Below are 21,942 nucleotides of genomic sequence, written 5' to 3'. Positions count from 1 at the left end.
CACACACACACACACTCACTCACTCACTCACACACATACACACTCTCACTCACTCACACACACACCACACACACAAACAAACACACACACTCACACACACAACACACACACACACAACACAAACACACACACACACAAACACACACATAGATCTGAAGGCTGGACCTCAACAAGTGCAAGCAATCATGTTGTCATAGTAATGAAATACGCCTAATATTTGTCTCTTGCCAATGTAGTAGCCTACTACAATGCAACAAAGCATTTTCACCTTAAATACATGCTTATTTATCATTTAATGAAGATTATATTTCACATGTAATAACTTCAGGCGCTGTTAAATAACATTAGAATCCAGCTCAGCGGAGGATATCGCTGCTGCACACGCTCAGTATTAAACGCCTCACCCAATGAGACTTTATTAACGTGTCGATTCTTTTCGCTGTCGGGCAGCATGTCGTTTTTTGTCTTACTGGAAAAATCCTTAACCTCTCCTTCCCACGCAAAAATCACTTTCTCCGCCGTTTCCTTCGTGAGCACAGAATATAGCGTATCTGCTGCACGCTGCTCACGGGAGAACAGAAGAGATACAAGAAGAGCTGCTACTACATGGTAAGTCGTGTTCTATTGTTTTAAAATGCAAAGTGTATTAATACACCCTTATTTAAATTATAGTCTAATATTTAACTGAGCTAGCTCTTTGGATGAGGCATAAAACTGTCAAAATGATTTCTTTTGTTCTTTTAGTTTGTTTGTCTAGCCATAATGTACCTACATCCAAACATTAATGCTGTGCCTAAAACCCCCTGTAGTCAGAAAACAACTCTTATCAAGCCTCTGTTTTCTCCTGAGTGTGAGAGAGGTTCTGGTTCAAGTGCGGATCTTTTGGTTCACTGTTGGAAAGTGGAGAGGTTATGGTGCGGGGTCAGCTTTGTAGAGCTCACCTGGGGTGTTTGTTGATGTGTATTTATGCTGATTTAAGATCAGTGATCAGACCATCAAGCACGGATCAATGGAGGGAAAACTGGCCCTAGATCAGGTCAACTGGTGTGTTGTGTACCTCTGCTGTCACTCAGTATGGAGTCACATGGAGGGTGAGAGAATAAGGTCAGGCCGTATAAAAACTGTTTCATGTGTGTTTGGCACGAGTTGAGCTTTACCTGTGACCACTTTAGACCAATCTCCAGCATTAACCCACTGCAGAGCAACCATGAGTGGTGAGTGAACCCATATCGAGGTTTTATGCTGTAGATTAGTAAGGAAACTCTAAGCTGGGTGATAAATAATTTAGTTACTCAAATTTAATTATGTTTATGTTTTCTTGATGATGTATTATGGAGTGTATTATTTTTTTTATGTTTTCTGACATTAGACAAACAGTAATTGGTGTCAGCAGTCTGTATGATGGTTGATTATTTTGTCAGCCAGTCCATAATTTCAGGGTAATTTTCTAGAGCCACAAGGGTCTGAGATTTAAAGCAATAATGCACCCAAATTTTATTTTATTTCTTGTAACAAAAAAGGTGACGTTTTGCAGAATTACATGGCTTCAGATGTTTTGGAATATAGTGCACAAGTCATATAGTTAGATCACTTTTATAGTGCTTTTTGTAATTTTTTTGGAGCTTGACAGAATACACAATATTCATTCACTTCCATTGTATGGAAATGAGCAACCTGGACATTCTGATAAACATACTGTGTTCCACTGGGAAAAAAAAATACTATTTGGATTTGGAATTACATAAAGGTAATGGAATGCAATGATGGAATATACATTTTGTAAACTGTTTTTTTTAACTGTTTTCTTTTATGAGTAATTTTGCATACCCTTGCTGAATTTTTTTTCCATTTCTGAAATATGCAAAGCTGTTTCTGTCTGGAATAAATAAAAAGGTGATTGCGAGAAGTTTAAAATAATAAATACTTTGAGAAATATAGCCACAACTATGAGAAATAAAGTCACAATTTCAAATAATAAAGAGGCCTTTATGAGAAATAATGTAATATAAAGTAACATTGTGAGACATAAAGTTGGAATTATGTGGTAAAAAGTATTGCAAGATATAAAGACACAATTACAGTCATAATGGCAAAATATGAAGTCACTTTGTTCAATATAAAGTTGAAAATATGTGAAAAAGTCATAATTGCAAGATATAAAGTCACAATTTCAGTCATAATTGCAAAATTTAAAGTCAACTTGTGAGATATAAAGTTTTGCCAAAGATATTGAAAGATATAAAGTCACGATTTCAAGACTGCAAGTGCACATTGTAGTCACTTTGTGAGATATAAAGTTGGAATTATGCAGAAAAAAGTATTGCAAGATATAAAGTCACATTGTGAAGTTGAAATTATGTGGAGAAAATTAATTGAAAGATATAAAGTCACATTGCAAGATATAAAGACGCAAATTCAAGGTCATAATTGCAAAAGGTAAAGTCACATTGGGAGATATGAAGTTGAATTTTGTGGATTTGAAAGATATAAAGTCACGATTTCAAGATCGTAAATGCACATTGTAGTCACTTTGTGAGATATAAAGTTGGAATTATGCAGAAAAAAGTATTGCAAGATATAAAGTCACATTGTGAAGTTGAAATTATGTGGAGAAAATTAATTGAAAGATATAAAGTCACATTGCAAGATATAAAGACGCAAATTCAAGGTCATAATTGCAAAAGGTAAAGTTACATTGGGAGATATGAAGTTGAATTTTGTGGATTAAATATTGCAAGGTACAAAGTCACAATTTAAAAAAAAAATGTAAAGTCACTTTGTGCAATGTAAAGTTAAAAATATGTGAAAGTCATAACTGCAAGATAGAAAGTCACATTGTGAGATATAAAGTTGAAATTATGCTGAGAAATTTAAATTGCAAGATATAAAGACGCAAATTCAAGGTCATAATTGCAAAAGGTAAAGTCACATTGGGAGATATGAAGTTGAATTTTGTGGATTAAATATTGCAAGGTACAAAGTCACAATTTAAAAAAAAAATGTAAAGTCACTTTGTGCAATGTAAAGTTAAAAATATGTGAAAGTCATAACTGCAAGATAGAAAGTCACATTGTGAGATATAAAGTTGAAATTATGCTGAGAAATTTAAATTGCAAGATATAAAGATGTCAAGGTTGTAATTGTGATATACAGTGGTGTGAAAAAGTTTTTGCCCCCTTCCTGTTTTTTTAATTGTTTGCATATTTGTCACACTTAAAAGATTAAGATCATCAAACAAATTTTTATATTACACAAATATAACCTGAGTAAATATAAACTGCAGTTTTGAAATTATGGTTTCATTTATTAAGGGAAAAAAGCTGTCCAAACCTGCTAAATCTAATAACTGGTTGTGCCACCCTTTGCAGCAACAACTGCAATCAAGTGTTTGCGATAACTGGCAATGAGTCTTTCACATCACTGTGGAGGAGTTTTGGCCCACTCTTCTTTGCAGAATTGTTTTCATTCAGCCACATTGGAGGGTTTTTGAGCATGAATGGACTGTTTAAGGTCATGCCACAGCATCTAAAAAATTAAAAAACCAGGAAGGGGGCAAAAACCTTTTCACGGCACTGTATAAACACACATTATGCAATATAATGATGATATTATGTGGTCATAATTGTGAGTTATAAAATAACATTAATATATAAAGTCACATTGTGAGATAAAAGTCACTTTGAAATGAAAGGGGTCATATGATGCTGCTAAAAAGAACATTATTTTGTGTATTTGGTGTAATGAAATGTGTTTATGCGGTTTAAGGTTAAAAAAACACATTATTTTCCACATACTGTACATTATTGTTGCTCCTCTATGCCCCGCCTTTCTGAAACACGTCGATTTTTACAAAGCTCATCGGTCTGAAAAGCGAGTCTGAAAAGCTATCCAGTGTGTTGTGATTGGCCGAATACCTCAAGCGTGTGACGGAAATGTTACGCCCCTCACCATACTGTGATGATGCCCTGTCCGGCCGGAGCGATGATTCAAGAACATGAAACCCCATTATAAACGAGGTATTCGTTGCATCCAGTGGGGACATAATTATGGATTATAATGACTTATACTGTCTTTTTACGCGTTGCGTTGCATGGCGCCGCGTAAACATAAAACCATGTCTGCATTTGTGATCGGAGAAATGACAAACAACAAGCCCTACTCTACACTGCCCAAAAAAACTCGCTTTAAATATATAAAATATAAAAACTCTTTAAATATAAAAAACTTACTTATCTTCCTTGAGTCAGACCAGCCGGCATTGTAGTCTACTCTCCCAGGATCAGGAAACAGTCCTCCATAAAATGCGCTGCACACATCTGAATATTTGGGTTGAAGTGTTCTGGAACAGTGTTGTAAATACAACTTAACCACTGATTTCTAGTCGTGTCCATTTTTGGAAGGCCAAAAAAAGTAGTTTCGCTTTCACAACGAAACACAGCGCCACACACCGCGGCCTACAGTGAGCAGAGGCCGGGGGATAAAGTGAGGATTGGCCGGAGGGCTAGAGTGAGCGGCCGGCGGATTCGACGAAGGAGCGTCCGGCAGGCTTACGGCAACCACATGTGACGACCCCGGGCTGGACTCCGCTTCGTCCACGGTGAAAGCCGATCCGGCGATCCACAGCGCAAAGTTGATGTATTTCCTCAGCGACCAGCACGGATCAGCTCCAGGCATGACGAAGCGGATATCGTCCTCTTTTGGAAGGCCAAACAAAATAGTTTCACTTTCACAACGAAACGCACAGTGCCTTCATGACATGGCAGCGACAATACTACAGCGAGAATAAAAGTTACGCCTTCTTTCTTTGCGTGAACATTTGGGCGGCATTATGCAAATATTCCCACATCGTGACGTAGACATGTGGGGGCGTGTTAGAACGAGCCATTTTAGGTAGGCGTGGTTGACTCTTAACTTTTATAAAGAATATCTCTTTGGATTTGAGACTTTAGTCTTTGCAACTTTACAAATTTTCTTTATGCACCAAGAGCTTGCTTGTAACACTCCAAAGAGAAAGGAAAAATTGAAATCGCATCATATGACCTCTTTAAGCAAGAAAGTCATGATAGTGAAACAAAAGGTCTGCGAGATATAGTCACAATGTGATATATAAAGTAACAATTTCAATTTCAAAATAAATGACCTGTTTATTTATTCATTTTTTGCTATATTAATTGATCCTTATTATACTGGCAAAATGTGCTTCCATACTAAAAAGACAAGGTGTATATAGATTTGACTGACTGCTGTAAGCCACAGTTAGTTTACTAAAAATAAATCAGCTCTGCTAAAACCGTCAGTATCAGTTGCATTGGTTGAACCACTGCTACGACCCTCACCGGTGAATTCTTTGGCTGTTTTTTCATTATCCAGCTCAGCTTCTACATAGATCCTAACCCATGTGTGCTCAAGTCAGCTGTGGTGAGCAGGTTCTTCACACTCACAGCTGACTCCAGAACAGCCCTCAGCTTACACACCTTCACTTCCATCCTGGGCTGCCTCTGAAACAGAATATACAATGACCGTCTCAGTGGAGACACTGTGTACTGCTTATCTGGAAGTCACGTGATATTTGTTCGTTGTCTTCTCAATATGACATTTATTTTGCATTCATAATCAATTAGAGCATGTCATTACTGTAGCCCCTCATTAGTATGGCAATCAGCATGTCATTAAAGTTAATGCTTAACTGCAAGAGTAGGTGGTGAATTGTGATGGGTAGTTCACCCAAAAAAGAAAATTGTCATCATTTATTCACCTTCAAGTTGTTCCAAACCTGGACGAGTTTCTTTCTGCTGTTGAACGCAAAAGAAGGTATTTTGAAGAATGTTGGTTACCAAACAGCTGCTGGACCCCATTGACCTCCATAGTATGGAATTCAGTGGGGTTCATCAAATGGTTGGCTACCTATATTCTTAAAATATGTATTTGTGAAAATGTGTGTCCCAAAAATGGTGTTTAATGAAAGGTAGCCTATATCACCGGATCATCCATGCCCTCTACAGGAGCAGTACTGTATTCTCAAATTAAGTAAAAATACAAGGTTTACAGGATAGAAAAAATGTTAAATGTACTTATTTTAAGTGTGCTTATTTCAGGAGGGGCGACAGCATTTGTACAATCATTTGTACTAGTCATTTTCAATTTTCTTTAAATATTCAAAGGATATACCAGCTTCAGCATAAGTTTAATCACTAGCATTTGATTACAATAAAACAATTAATTTACAGTTTTCTTTTCTTTAAAAGAAAGCAAACATCTGGGCTACAGTGAGGCAGTGAATGCGGCTAATTCCTAAGATTTAAAATGCTCAGTGTTTTTGAAGTATATAGCCATAAGATGTAAACAATGTGAATGTTAATTTATTGGTCAAAATATTAGGGAAAATATTTTTTGTGTGTTTTTGTTTTTTAATTGTTGTGTGTTCTGTATACTGTACTATTACTGTTATTCTAATAATAAATACATATTGTGATGTTTATCGACCCTAAGTGGTTTTAATACAATTAACAAACATCACACCATAAATAGTAACCGCGGCAAATAGCAAACAGATCAAAACAGTATTATATTATAACAAAATTATGACTTTACACAAGTCAAATAAAATATGAATAAAATAGATATGAGACCATGATAAAACTAATATTACTTTAATATTTAATAAATATTAATTATTAAATATTCATATTAAATGTTAAATATTTCATAAGAATAATTGTATTTAATATTTTCATTTTTATAAACTGGGACTTCATTTTTGTAACCTTACTGTAGGCCTAACCTTTTTTGTGACATAATCGGCATGTGTTGTGACTGTTTGTGATGCACTAGGTTTAAAAGTGCTTAACATCTATACAGTCTATGCTTTTGTTGTATGGAAAAGAGCAACTTACATTCTTCAAAATTTCTTCTTTAGTTCCAAAAAACGAAGAATTTTCACTTTTCATACCCTGCAATGACCGATTCGTATTTTGCTATTTAATCACATCATGATGTAGAGTAGAATACACAATGTGTGAATGTTACATCTCAGTTTTAGCTGATACTACTTGAGAGATGGTGAATTTTAAGTCACAAAAGAATGAATTTTAGCCTTGATATGGTTCTTTCTGACTTCTCGGCCACAGTTTCCCTCTTGGAAACCCTCTTGGACCATGTATTAGAGCTGATTATGAACGAGAAGCCTCCAAACAGCACTAGTCTGTTTCTGAGTGAAGCCTCTGAGAAACCACAGCGCGCTCAGGAGGGCCTCCACCGTCTGTGCCGAGCGTTACAGAAGCAGATGTCAGAAAGTCGATAAAAGATGGGCGGCATCACACGAGACAGCATCAAGACGTTCCTGCGGAGGAACACCTTTGTGATCTTCACGGTGGCTGCTGTGGCTTTAGGTAAAGGGGTAAATCAACGGGGGCGAAACAGCAGGGAAAACACAATGTTGGGCTTGTTTTTTTGTTGATAGTGGCAGGGGAGTATGAAGTTTGAAAACTGATGTTCTCATCTCTTTGACTGTATATAGGGGTAGTGTTGGGTTTCGCGCTGAGGCCTCATAACCTGTCCATCAGGGAGGTGAAGTATTTCTCTTTCCCTGGAGAGCTGCTGATGAGGATGCTTCAAATGCTCGTTCTACCGCTCATCGTCTCCAGCCTTGTCACAGGTACACCAGAAAAACCCTTCAAGCTCTATAGAGCATTCGCTAACCATTTCAATTCCTTTACATTAGTTAATGCATTAGGTATCATGAGCTAACACTCAAAAAGGAACATTTTGTCATCATTTACTCACCCCCCCCCCCCCCCCAAATCTGTATGAATTTCTTTCTTCTGTTGAACATAAAAGAAGATATTTTGAAGAATGTTGGTAACTAAACAGTTGACAGTAGCGATTGAATTCCATAGTTTTTTTTCCTCCATACTATGAAGGTCATTGGCTACCAGCAATGGTTACCACATTCTTCAAAATTTCTTTTTTTGCATTCAATATAATATATTAACTATTGTTATGCTTTTACTGTGGTTTTGTTTCGTGCAATTTTACTATATAATTAAGTTCTGTTATCCTTTGGGGTTAGTAAAATTTAAATATATATATATATACAGTGGGGCAAATAAGTATTTGATACACTGCTGATTTTTCAAGTTTTCCCACTTACAAAGAATGGAGAGATCTGTAATTTTCATCGTAGGTACACCTCAACTGTGAGAGACAGAATCAAAAAAAAAAAAATCCAGAAAATCACATTGTATGATTTTTAAATAATTAATTTCCATTTTATTGCATGAAATAAGTATTTGATCACCTACCAACCAGCAAGAATTCTAGCTCTCACAGACCTGTTAGTTTGTCTTTAAGAAGCCCTCCTATCCTCCACTCATTACCTGTATTAATTGCACCTGTTTGAACTTGTTACCTGTATAAAAGACACCGGTCCACACACTCAATCAATCAGACTCCAACCTCTCCACTATGGGCAAGACCAAAGAGCTGTCTAAGGACACCAGGGACAAAATTGTAGACCTGCACAAGGCTGGGATGGGCTACAGGAAAATAGGCAAACAGCTTGGTGAGAAGGCAACAACTGTTGGCGCAATTATTAGAAAATGGAAGAAATGCAAGATGACTGTCAATCTCCCTCGGACTGGGGCTCCATGCAAGATCTCGCCTCGTAGAGAATCAATGATCCTGAGAAAGGTGAGGGATCAGCCTAGAACTACACGGGAGGACCTGGTCAATGACCTGAAGAGAGCTGGGACCACAGTCTCAACGGTTACCATTAGTAACACACTACACCGTCATGGATTAAAATCCTGCAGCGTGGGCAAGGTCCCCCTGCTCAAGCCAGCACATGTCCAGGCCCGTCTGAAGTTTGCCAAAGACCATCTGGATGATCCAGAGGAGGCATGGGAGAAGGTCATGTGGTCAGAGGAGACCAAAATAGAAGTTTTTGGTATAAACTCCACTCGACGTGCTTGAAGGAAGAAGAAGATTGAGTATAATCCCAAGAACACCATCCCAACCGTGAAGCATGGGGGTGGAAACATCATGCTTTGGGGGTGCTTTTCTGCAAAGGGGACAGGACGACTGCACCGTATTGAGGGGAGGATGGATGGGGCCATGTATTGCGAGATTTTGGGCAACAACCTCCTTCCCTCAGTAAGAGCATTGAAGATGGGTCGTGGCTGGGTCTTCCAGCTCAAAATTTCTTCTTTTGCATTCAATATAATATATTAACTATTGTTATGCTTTTACTGTGGTTTTGTTTCGTGCAATTTTACTATATAATTAAGTTCTGTTATCCTTTGGGGTTAGTAAAATTTAAATATATATATATACAGTGGGGCAAATAAGTATTTGATACACTGCCGATTTTTCAAGTTTTCCCACTTACAAAGAATGGAGAGATCTGTAATTTTCATCGTAGGTACACCTCAACTGTGAGAGACCGAATCAAAAAAAAAAAAATCCAGAAAATAACATTGTATGATTTTAAATGTTCAAAAATCATGTGTTTTTTAATTATGTTGTCATGTTTTATCGTGTTAGTTAGCTGTATTTTTCTAGTTATTTTTACTTAATCAAAATAACCCAACTGCAGTTTGATTGAGATTAATTGGAATGCACAATGAAAAAACGTGATTTTTGAAAATTGTTATAAATTGATATATATATATATATATATATATATATATATATATAATTTTTTAGATAGAAAGAATGCATCAAATTGATCAAAAGTGTAACAGAAAAACAATAGGACAGTAAGACATTTACAATGTCACAAAAGATTTCTGTTTCAAATAAATGCTTTTGTTTAAACTTTCTATTCATCAGTGAATCCTAAAACTATGCAAAAGTTCACACCAGGAGTGTAGGTTTGATTTTATATATAATTTTTTAGTTAGAAAGAATGCATCAAATTGATCAAAAGTGTAACAGAAAAACAATAGGACAGTAAGACATTTACAATGTCACAAAAGATTTCTGTTTCAAATAAATGCTTTTGTTTAAACTTTCTATTCATCAGTGAATCCTAAAACTATGCAAAAGTTCACACCAGGAGTGTAGGTTTGATTTTGGCATTGGAGGGGACATAACGGCAGACAACAGATGTTTAATTGTTTGATCAAAATTTTTGCTAGGGACAATTTAGTAGTTGCTGGATTTTGGTTGGGACATGTCATAGCATCTTTATTAAATTCTACACCCTTGAAAATCATAACAAGTGATGAACTTTGACTTTGGAAATTATAGTTCTACTCCAAAAACAAAAAACAAAGCAAAAACATGGCTACAACTCACATTTCACCAACTGAATGGTTCGCGATCCACGCTCTGAGTCCTGATATGTAATAATGGTTCGCAAATCATTATTCAGATCGGGACTTCGGCATATTAGAATGATTTCTGAAAGATCGTGCGACACTGAAAACTGGAGTAATGATGCTGAAAATTCAGCTTTACATCAGGAATAAATACATTTTAAAATATATTAAAATAGAAAACAGTTATAATTTGTAATAATATTTTTGATAAAATACATTTCAGAAGAGAAGTCTTTAAAAAAAATCTTATTGCTCCCAAACTTTTGAATGGTAATGTATGTAATATCTATAAAAAACAGTATATGTAAAAATGAACACTGACCAATTATCAGTCTGTTAAGCTATTTAACCATAAACTATTTAATCAAAAAAGCAATGAACGATGGTGATTTATAGTGTGACTGACACAGAAATGTTCAACAACAGATCTTTTGTCTCTTGCTGTTGCATGCCTTCAGGAATCTCCTCTTTAGACAGCAAGGCCTCTGGGAAGATGGGAAGATGGGAATCCGGGCCATCGTCTACTACATGGTGACCACGTTTATAGCAGTTTTCATCGGTATTGTAATGGTGATTATTATCAGGCTGGGTAAAGGCAGCAGGGACAGTCCAGTGGCTTCTAGTGGCAGCATTGAGCCTGTGCAGGCCGCTGACGCTTTTCTGGACTTGATAAGGTGGGGGAAAAGTTTAGTTCGACTGATGCGATGCTTGTTTGTTTTTTAGATGCTATGGGATCTAATTTTTCTCATTCTTCTTACAGAAACATGTTTCCACCAAATTTAGTTGAGGCCTGCTTTAAACAGGTTTGTGAATCCTCTCCGAATGCATCTCTGAAGATAATGTGGCATATCTCATTCGATACTAGGGCTGCTTGATATAAAATTGATATCACAATCAGTGTTGAGTGTGATGCATTACTAGTGCATTAAATACTGTAATTTAAGTACCTTTCCCTTCAAAAAGAAAGGGATTATTCTTCATTTAATTACAGTTACTCCTGATGTAATACTGCGTAGACCAATAGAACAATTCTGTTAGGGGTTAGCTCACCCAAAAATTAAAATTATCCCATTATTTACTCACCCTCAAGCAATGCTAGGCGTATATGACTTCCTTCTTTCAGATGAATCCAATTGGAGTTATATAAAAAATTGTCTTTGATCTTTCAAGCTGTTTAATGGCAGTCAGCGGGTGTTGCAGTGCATCAGTCCAAAATAAGTGAAATAAAGTGCCTGCATCCATAATAAAAAGTGTCTCACACGGCACTGCAACACCCGCTGACTGCCATTAAAACAGCTTGGAAGATCAAAGTCCATTTTTAATATAACTCCGACTGGATTTGTCTGAAAGAAGAAAGGCATATACACCTAGGATGCCTCGAGGGTGAGTAATTCATGGGCTAATTTTCATTTTTGGGTGAACTAACACTTTAACATCAAAATATATCATCTAATGTTAAAATGTATATTATATATTTGAAAGAATTAAAAGTGCAGTTTATCCTTATATTGTTCAACTGGTCGAGGTTGATATGGGATTTAGAAAATAATTAGTAATAAGCAAGGGGGCCTAAGTCGTGGCCTAATGGTTAGAGAGTCGGACAAAGGTTGTGGGTTCGAGTCTCGTACCGGCAGGGATTGTAGGTGGGGGGAGTGAATGTACAACGCTCTCTTCCACCTTCAATACCACGACTGAGGTGCCCTTGAGCAAGGCACCGAACCCCCATCTGCTCCCCGGGCGCCGCAGCATAAATGGCTGCCCACTGCTGTGTGTGTGCACTTTGGATGGGTTAAATGCAGAGCACTAATTCCGAGTATGGGTCACCATACTTGGCCACATGTCCCTTCACCTCACCTCAATGCGATACTTTTCATATTGGAATATATATTGCAGACAATCAATAAAGACATTATTTTTTCCCAATATCATGCATGCTAATCACCCATTTTTCTTGCAGTACAAAACACTATACAAGAAAACCCTGTTGACCAAAAATGTCACCATCGTGGTCAATGCGACAGACAGCTTCAACTCTACAGACATCAGCCAAGCGTCCAACTTCAGCACAGTCCTGCAGACCATCCAGGAGACGGTGGAAGAGGTGGTGCCTGTCTCCGGCTCCTCGAATGGGGTGAATGCCTTGGGGTTGGTGGTCTTCTCCATGTGCTTCGGATTAGTGATTGGAAACATGAAACAGCAGGGCCAGGCTCTCCAGGACTTCTTTGACTGCCTGAATGAAGCCATAATGCGCTTGGTGGCCATCATTATCTGGTTAGTGTGTGATTATGATGTTCTGATAACCTTCCTGCTGAATCATTAACAGTAAGGCAGTCATTTAGAGGAGAATGATGTGACACTTGCTTTTTGTTCTGTCAAGATACATTAAAAAAGCAACTGACTGTAATGCACCCCTTTGGTAATCATGCTTTTAATTGCTGTAGTACAGTTTATTTTGGATTTTTTGGGGGAACAAAAAGTAAAAATGCCAGTGAGATACTGTACAATATTATAATGATAAAATAAGTCACATAAAATAATTTGAAAATGTTTAAACACGACTGTTTTACTACTTGTAAACTTGTTCGCCAAATAAAATGAATACGGTACACTCTTAAAAATAAAGGTGCTTCAAAAGGTTCTTCAAGCGATCCCATAGAAGAACCATTTTTGGTTCCACAAAGAACATTCAGTCAAAGGTTCTTTAAAGAACCATCTCTTTCTTACCTTTTAATAATCTGAAGAACCTTCTTTCGCCACAAAGAAGCTTTTGTGAAACAGAAAGGTTCTTCAGATGTTAAAGGTTCTTTCTGGAACCATTTAGACCAAAAGGTTCTTCTATGGCATCGTGAAGCACCTTTATTTTTAAGAGTGTGTGACTCACCAAAAATGTAATATAATAAAATGTTAAAAATACTTTTTTAACTTGATGTATAATAATGATGATTAAGATGTAAAATAATAAGGTGCTAAGTCATAATAATTTATATTTTTACAGTTAAAATATGAGTATATTTCTAAATATTATGGCAAGTTTCTGATTATTATGATGTATAAATTCATTATTATGAGGACTTATGTCAACATTAAAATAAAAATTGCCCATATTGTATATTACAGATATCATGTAATGAAATGTAAAGTTAATAAAAAAATCAAAGGCTCTATTTATGCATGTGTGTTATTAAATTATTACTTGTTAAAATATAATTGATTAAAATGTACTATTAATGAAATAATTGCTGTAAAATGTCTTTTCTGAGCAGGTATGCTCCGGTGGGAATCCTCTTCCTGATCACAGGGAAGATCGTTGAGATGAAAGATCTTGCTCAGGTGGGCGGACAGTAAGGGATGTACACGGTTTCTGTTATTGTCGGACTCCTCATCCATGGCCTGTTCGTTCTGCCGCTGCCCTTCTTTGTGTGGACCAAGAAGAACCCTTTCACCTTCATCGCTGGGCTGTTGCAGGCTCTGATCACAGCTCTAGGCACCTCATCCAGGTATAAACACATTATAAACATCTATATAGGGCACTCAGTATACTTTACACATCTTACAGCATCAATACAGAGCAAATCGTCTGTTGTTGTTCTCACAGTTAGCTGAGAAGATCAGTCGGACCAGTAGCAGATGGTGTTTCTAGCTGATATACATTAAAGACCACATGGCATGGTTTTATGAATGTAGTGTGAATATACTGTACATTTCCTATTGAAACAGTAAATAGTACAGCACATACGAAAGGGCATCCTGTAGCTTTTAATTAAGGTTGATTGAAGCCCAGGAAAACCACACCTGATACAGACAAAATCAAGCCATTTGATGAATAAATTCTAGCTTCTTCTTTCACAACCAGTTGATGATTGGACAAGGGAATAAAGTATATTATGCGATTAATGTTTACATAATATATGTATGTGTGCTGTGTATATTTATTATGTATATATAAATACACACACATGCATGTATATATTTCAGAAAAATATGTTATGTTTATATATTAAATATATTTATTTATAATATAAATTATATGAATATAAATATAGACATGTAAATATTTTCAAAATATATACTGTATGTGTGTGTATTTATATATACTGTATATATATATATATATATATACATAATAAATATACACAGTACACACACATATATTATGCAAACAAAAACTTTTATTTTGTATGCGATTGATCGCGATTAATCGTTTTGACAGCACTACTGTAAATAAAATATTTGTTATAGCTATTGTTGGGCAGACATATGTAGTGTTTATAGTTTCTAGAATTAGCATTTTATTAGAAAAATATTTCTGAGATGAACCATATTTTTTATAATTTATTATAATATAGTTTGATTTATATATACAGTAAATATTCATTTAATATGATTTGATATCAATAAATTATATTCTCTCAGATTTTAAATGTCTATATCTGCTAAAAGTTTATTTTGTCATATTTTAGCTCTATGCTAGCACAGAGTTATTATAGTAAACTAAAATTAAAAGTAAAAACCAAATTTTTTAAAAAATAAAATAAATGTTAACTGAAATAAATAAAATTTTAAAAACTTATTATTTCAGCTTGTTTCCAAGGCAAGATTTTGATATAAAACTAAAAAAACTATTTAGACACATTTAGAACAACAAAAACGAATGAAAATTAAACAAAATTACTAAAACTATAACTAAAATGAATAAATATAAAAATATAATAAAATAAATAAAAAATATAATACAATGTAAAAATATAATCAAAAATTAAATAATATATAATTCAAAATGTTACCAAAAACTATAAGAGCATCTCAGTGATACTAAAATAACACTTCACTAGCATATAAATGACCTCAAAGCTAAAAATTAACTAAATGTTTGGCATATGATCTGAATAACAAGTACTGAATATCATTATTAATTTGCCCCTGTATAGTTTGCTTGTCATTTACGAGATATTTAAGAAGACACAATGAAGTGAACAGATTCTCATCCTGAATCCATGAGGTTGCAGCATTTAGCTATTTATACTTAGCCATCCTAAATATGTAAAGTATAACAATTTTTTGATGATTACATCTTAGTAATTCAATTCTCCTGAATAAATTTCAGTTGAGCTTCTTGTCTTCCTCAGCTCTGCAACCCTGCCCATCACTTTCCGTTGTCTTGAAGAAAACAACCATGTGGACAAACGAGTGACACGTTTTGTGCTGCCAGTTGGAGCCACAATCAATATGGATGGCACTGCTCTGTACGAGGCAGTGGCGGCCATTTTTATCGCCCAGGTCAATGACATGGACCTGAACTTTGGGCAGATCCTCACCATCAGGTTAGTGTTGGCCAGCACAAGTACTGAAGGAGTCTTTATCTCTTCTCATCTCCTTATTGTGAACAATATCTCCTGTGGGCTATTTTCCATCAAACTCCAAATTAAAAAGCCCTCATGTATCCCGCAGCATTACGGCGACCGCCGCTAGCATCGGAGCAGCAGGCATCCCTCAGGCTGGGCTGGTTACCATGGTGATAGTATTGACATCGGTGGGACTGCCCACAGAGGACATTACACTGATCATCGCGGTGGACTGGTTCCTGTGAGTCTCTCTCAAATGTCACGCTGAAGCATGCGGCTCCAGTAGAGAGCACTCTCTCAAAGGTTATTGATACATAATGCAGACTGCTAATCTGAAGGAGTGTTGACACATTCGGCTTTCATACTGCTGAACACTGAATTGAATATGTTAAACGTTTCTCTTCAGTGACTTATAAGCAGAAAGTTTCTTTACTTAACAGATTATTAATGATGTTTGCTAATGTAAGCATTACTATTACTGATGCTTATTTAAAGGGATAGTTCACCCAAAAATTTAAATTCTGTCATTAATTACTCACTCATGTCGTTCCAAACCTGTAAGACCTTCGTTCATCTTTGAACACAAATTAAGATATTTTTGATGAAATTCGAGAGCTCTCTGACCCTCCATAGAGAGCAATGCAACTGACATGTTCAAGGTCCAGAAAGGTAGTAAGGACATCGGGTGATTCAACCGTAATGTTATAAAAATACGAGAATACTTCTTGAGTGCAAAGAAAACTAAAATAACAACTTTTATTCTACTATTTCTTCTCTTCCGTGTCAGTCTTCGCCACACGTTCACGAGAGTAGCACGATGCATACATGTGATGCTGCTGACGCAGGAACCGGCGTTCTAACATAGAACCATCCATCTCTCTTAGTTCATCATCCGTATATTCTGGTTCGAATAAGTAAGGCTGGGCAAAAAAATGGCAGTCATCCTCTCTGTAGAAATCTTCAGACATGTTTACGAAGACTGTTTTATGTACAGTATGTGCATTCCTCTGCTTGTAAACAAGGCGCAGCGCAACTGGGTTCTACGTCAGAAAAATTATTTTCACAAAAATATTGCACAAAAAGTATTCTCGTAGCTTCATTAAATTATGGATGAACCACTGATGTCATGTGGACTATTTTAATGATGTCCTTACTACTTTTCTGGACCTCGAACGTGGTAGTTGCATTGCTGTCTATGGAGGCTCAGAAAGCTCTTGGATTTCATCAAAAACATCTTAATTTGTGTTCCAGATGACATGAACGACATGAAGGTGAGTAATTAATGACAGAAGTTTCGTGTTGTGACTTGCAAACCGCTTACAGCGTGTTTCCGGAAATGTCACGCCCCTAACCATAACTGCGAGTTTCTTCTGCTCAGCTGTAAATATTAACGATGGTGTCAGTTTTGCCATACCAGTATGAATCCAGTTCATTGCGACAACATGCTACTAAAGCAACTCTTCTTCTCCGTCTTCTGTAGTGCAGCTCAACAAGGCCTCGCCCCTTTTTTGCATATTCCGTGGTGGGAATTATTTAAATGAGAAGTGCACTGTAGTTCGAACAAGCTGTTTGTTGTAGTTTTGAAAAGTGTTTTCTGTTAAAGAGAATATCTCCTTTTAGAGTGGACTTTGAGCTTTGTATAGCCTTGCAGATCTTTTTATGCTTAAACAGCAACATAACACAGTAACTAAAGCTGAAACAGTCTAAAAGCTAAATAGGAATCCTTTAAACAAACTAAATACACTATTCAATTTATAATAAAGTATTAAATTGTCACAATACCAGTCCTGCTCATGTGCATCAGACACAAATGATGCCTCAAACTCATGTCGTTTGTTGAGAAAAAGCATGCTGTTACTTTTCTAAGCAGTAGGGTGATTTTACAGTTGGTAAAAACAGGTTAAAACATGCCATGAAATTGATGGAGGGCCCAAAACATATTTCATATGTGGACTCTTTTGACTTGGACCAGTAAGAGACCGGCTATTAATCATCTTAATCACCTTAGAAACCACCTAGGGGGTGTCTTAGCAACCACCCATAACAAGTCAAGTCACCTTTATTTATATAGCGCTTTTAACAATACAGATTGTGTCAAAGCAGCTTTGCAGTATCAAATAGGAAAATAGTGTGTCAACAATGCGGAAGGACAATAGTGAACACTCAATTTTCAGTTAAACACACACCAGCAACTGTATAGCAACTTTTGCAACCACCCTAGTAGCCACCTAGGGAATTAATCCTTGGCAACGACACACAACACACAAGAAACTGCATAGCAACACCTTAGCAACCACCCTAGAAACCACCTGGGGACCACCGTGGCAATAACCCAACAACACACCAGCAACTGCATACAGTAGCAGCACCTTAGCAACCACCCGAGAAACCACCTAGCGATTGCCTTGGCAATTACACTCAACACACCAGCAACTGCTTAGCAACACCTTGGCAGCCATACTAGAAACCACCTGGGGACCACTTTGGCAATGACCCTTATCCTAACCCTAACCTAACCTAACCTAACCTAACCCGACACAAAAGCAACTTCATAGCAACACCTTGGCAACCACCCTAGAAGCCACATAAGCAATGCCTTTGGCAACCACCCACAACAATCCAGCAACTGCATAGCAACACCTTGGCAACCACCCTAGAAGCCACCTAGGGAATGCCTTGGCAACGACACAACACACAAGCAACTGCATATCAACACCTTGGCAACCACCATAGAAGCCACCTAGGGAAAGCCTTGGAAACCACCCACATCACCCTAGCAACTGCATAACATGTTAAAAGCCACTTTTACATCATAGCACCTGTATAGCCCTAACCCATAGTAACACCTTGACAGCCACTCCAAACACCCAAGCAAGATGACAAAAACAATCCATAACACCTTAGCATCTGCATAGCAACAACATAGCAACACCTTGGAAACCACCTATAACACTCTAGAAACTGCATAGCGACATGCTAATATACCCAGCACACCTTAACACCTGGAAAAACAATATCCAAGCAACACCTGCCAAAACCTTGGCAACCACCCTAGGAACCACCTGGGGACCACCTTGGCAACCACCCACAACCAGAGGTGTAAAGTATTGGAGTAAATGTAATTAGTTACTGTACTTGAGTATGTTTTCGGGTACTTTGTAGTTGTACTGAGTATCAAAGATATTAGCAACTTTTACTCTTTACTCCACTACATTTGAAATGAGTGTTGCAGTTACACATTACATTTTGCATGGACCTAGCTTTTTCTGCAGCAGTTTATTTCTGCTACAAAAGACGTGATACTGCCTGCTACAGGTCAGTGCAAGTACTGCATCTTCTGCGTTTTGCCCTTACTCACCCAAACTTGTCAACAGTAACACCTTGACAGCCACTCCAAACACCCAAGCAAGATGACAAAAACAATCCATAACACCTTAGCATCTGCATAGTTAGCCCACTGTGTATATATAGCCCTAGTTTTTCTTTAGTTCCTTGTGAGTTATTGAATGTAATGGTTGTCTGTTTGCCAGTCATTCTGTTCTTTGTTCCCTTTGGGTTTTGCCTTATTGTTTGTTCTAGTTTTTCCATGAAATACCTGCACATAGATCCTTGCCTCTGCCTGTTTTCTGCAGCTTCTCCACAACGTTACAGTTTTTCACTGGCATGTCTCTTTGACTAGTGCATCTTTGAGCCTATATTTAGTATAAGTAAATAGAATATCTGATTTTAACAGTACTTAAGACTTTTACTCAAGTCGTTTTGGAATTGGTGACTTGTAACGTGTAGTAATTTTCACTGTAAGGTATCTGTACTTTTACTCAAGTATGGTTTTTAGGTACTCTTTACACCTCTGCCCACAACACACCAGCAAATGATTAGCAACACCTTGGCAACCATCCTAGAAGCCAGCTAGAGAATTTCTTGGCAATGACACGCAACACAACAGCAACTGCATAGCAACACCTTGGAAACCACCCACATCACCCTAGCAACTGCATAACATCATGTTAAAAATCACTCTGTACACCATAGCACCTGCATGGTAACACCTTGGCAACCATTCCAACACTCTAGCAACATGAGCGAACCCATTTAGAACACCTTAGCATCTGCATAGCAACACCTTGGAAACACTCTAGAAACTACATAGCAACATACTAAATCACCCAGCACACCTTAACACCTGCAAAAACAATATCCTAGCAACCACCTGCCAGCACCTTGGCAACCACCCACAACACCCTAGCCACTGCATAGCAGCAAACAAATAAAAAACACTCTGAACACTTTAGCCCCTACAAAGTAACACCCTAGAAACTGCATAACAACAAGCTAGAAACCACTCATAACACCTCAATCAGAACACATAAGTGTCTGCATAGTAACACCCTGGCAACCACCCACAACACCCTAGCAACATGCTAAAAACTACTCTAAACACCTTAGCAACATATTGGCAACCACCCACAACTCCCTGACAACATGCTAAAAACCATTCTAAACACCCTAGCAACCCCCTGCAATACTCCAGCATTGCAGTGGTGAGCTTTTCATGGTAAAGCACCACTCACACCTGAAGAAAATGGATTTAATGTAAATGTTTTTGTGTGGTCCAGGGATCGACTCAGGACCACCACTGTGCTGGGAGATTCATTCGGTGCTGGGATCGTTGAGCATCTGTCACGACAGGAACTCCAGAACCAGGATGTGGAAATCAGCAACTCTGTGATCGAGGAGAATGAAAAGCCGTACCAGCTGATCTGTCAGGAGAACGACTCTCTCAAACATCGCAACAGTGAAACCGCCATGTAATTATCCTCAAATCATTATAGTTCACACCAACGGACTGTAAAAAAAGATGGCCGACGCGTCTCCACTTCTGTCCACCATAGAAAAGTGAAGCCAAAATATCCCAGTTACGGCCGTTGTCAAAGTGTGAAAATGAAGTAATTTGGGCCAGAGTGTGCACAGTAGTGATCATGAGGTGGAGCTGCGGTATCAAAATCCCATCCAAGCTCCCACAGACTCAATCACAAACCCACAATCATGACGCATTAGAAATTCGGTGTTTGCAAACAGTGATGACGGTTTTTGTGGGCGGAGACGATCTGGTGGTAGAAAATGACTTTTTCTAGTAGCAGTCTATGGAAGCCATGAAATAAAAGAATTCAAAAAAAGGTATATTTAAGTTTATATTATTTTCGCAATTCCGAAATTATATCTCACAATTCTGATAAGAAGTCATGTGTTTATATCCCACAGTTCTGGCTTTTTTCCTCGCTATTGATGAGTTAAATCCAGTTCTAAAGATGTAATCTTGCATTTGCGAGAAAAAGTCAGAATTGTGAGATAAAATAGGTAAATGTTATGTAAAATGTTATAGGTTTAAATAGTATTTCATGCTGTAACTGTAGGGCTAATACAATATGTCCCCTATGAACTGCATATGTGAATATTATTTAGACCTATTGTTTAAATCAAATTTAGGGTAATCACACCAGGTTTCACCCATAGTCTGTCCATTTAAACGTTAGTGTCTTTAGTCTGTGTCGACGGTATTCTATAAAAATGATTTGCATTCCGATTCTGACATCCAAAGGCACAACAACAATACATTTTTTTCTCTTATTCCATGGATTTGACCCGTTTCCCTCCACTTGTTGTTTTTCTGCCACCACAATGCACGCGCAGCTCCAGGTGACATAACTTTGACATCTACTCCAAATTGGTCTATCAGCATGATAAGAGCTACCTAAAATGATGGAAACCATCTCTGGGAAAAATGAATTTCAAGTGTGATTTGATTTTTAAGTTTGGCTTACGTCCCATTTGTCTACATGGAGAGGGCATGGTTTATGACCTACCCTGTATACTGCAGCCAGCCACCAGATGGTGATCAAAATGTTTTGGCTTTACTTTTTGGAACATGCGAGGCACACTTGTTCACACTTAAAGCACTGTTATATTAAACATTTTCTGAAAATTAGAACATGCTCACTAAAATGTTGGAAAGAAGACAGATGTTGAGAGTGTAAGTGATAGCCAATGCGAATGTAAGATTTGTCAACGCCGTCTCACAACAAATTCGTATCTATTTTACGGAGGTGGCTAATTCGTACGACCTCCCTCGTGTTTTCTGTGAGGGGTAGGTTTAGGGGCGGGGTTAGGAGCTTTCATTTGTACGAATTCCTACGAATTTGAATAAGTATGATTTTTCACAAAACGTACAAATTTGTACGAACAAGCTCATGCGAATTCATATGAACTAGCCACCTTGTAAA

The 21,942-nt window shown here is 37.3% G+C and overlaps 1 pseudogene; it reads left to right on the top strand.

Annotated features, from left to right (window-relative positions):
• The first annotated feature begins 7,154 nt into the window (after positions 1 to 7,154).
• On the top strand, positions 7,155 to 20,825 carry LOC107597215 (excitatory amino acid transporter 1-like; annotated as a pseudogene).
• Positions 20,826 to 21,942: the final 1,117 nt, after the last annotated feature.

The sequence above is a fragment of the Sinocyclocheilus grahami genome, unplaced genomic scaffold (genome assembly GCF_001515645.1).
Source record: "Sinocyclocheilus grahami isolate Dianchi unplaced genomic scaffold, SAMN03320097.WGS_v1.1 scaffold229.1, whole genome shotgun sequence".
In the NCBI taxonomy this organism is placed as follows: Eukaryota; Metazoa; Chordata; class Actinopteri; order Cypriniformes; family Cyprinidae; genus Sinocyclocheilus; species Sinocyclocheilus grahami.
The sequence above is the reverse complement of the archived record's forward strand: the minus strand, read 5'-3'. Positions and strand labels throughout refer to the sequence as shown.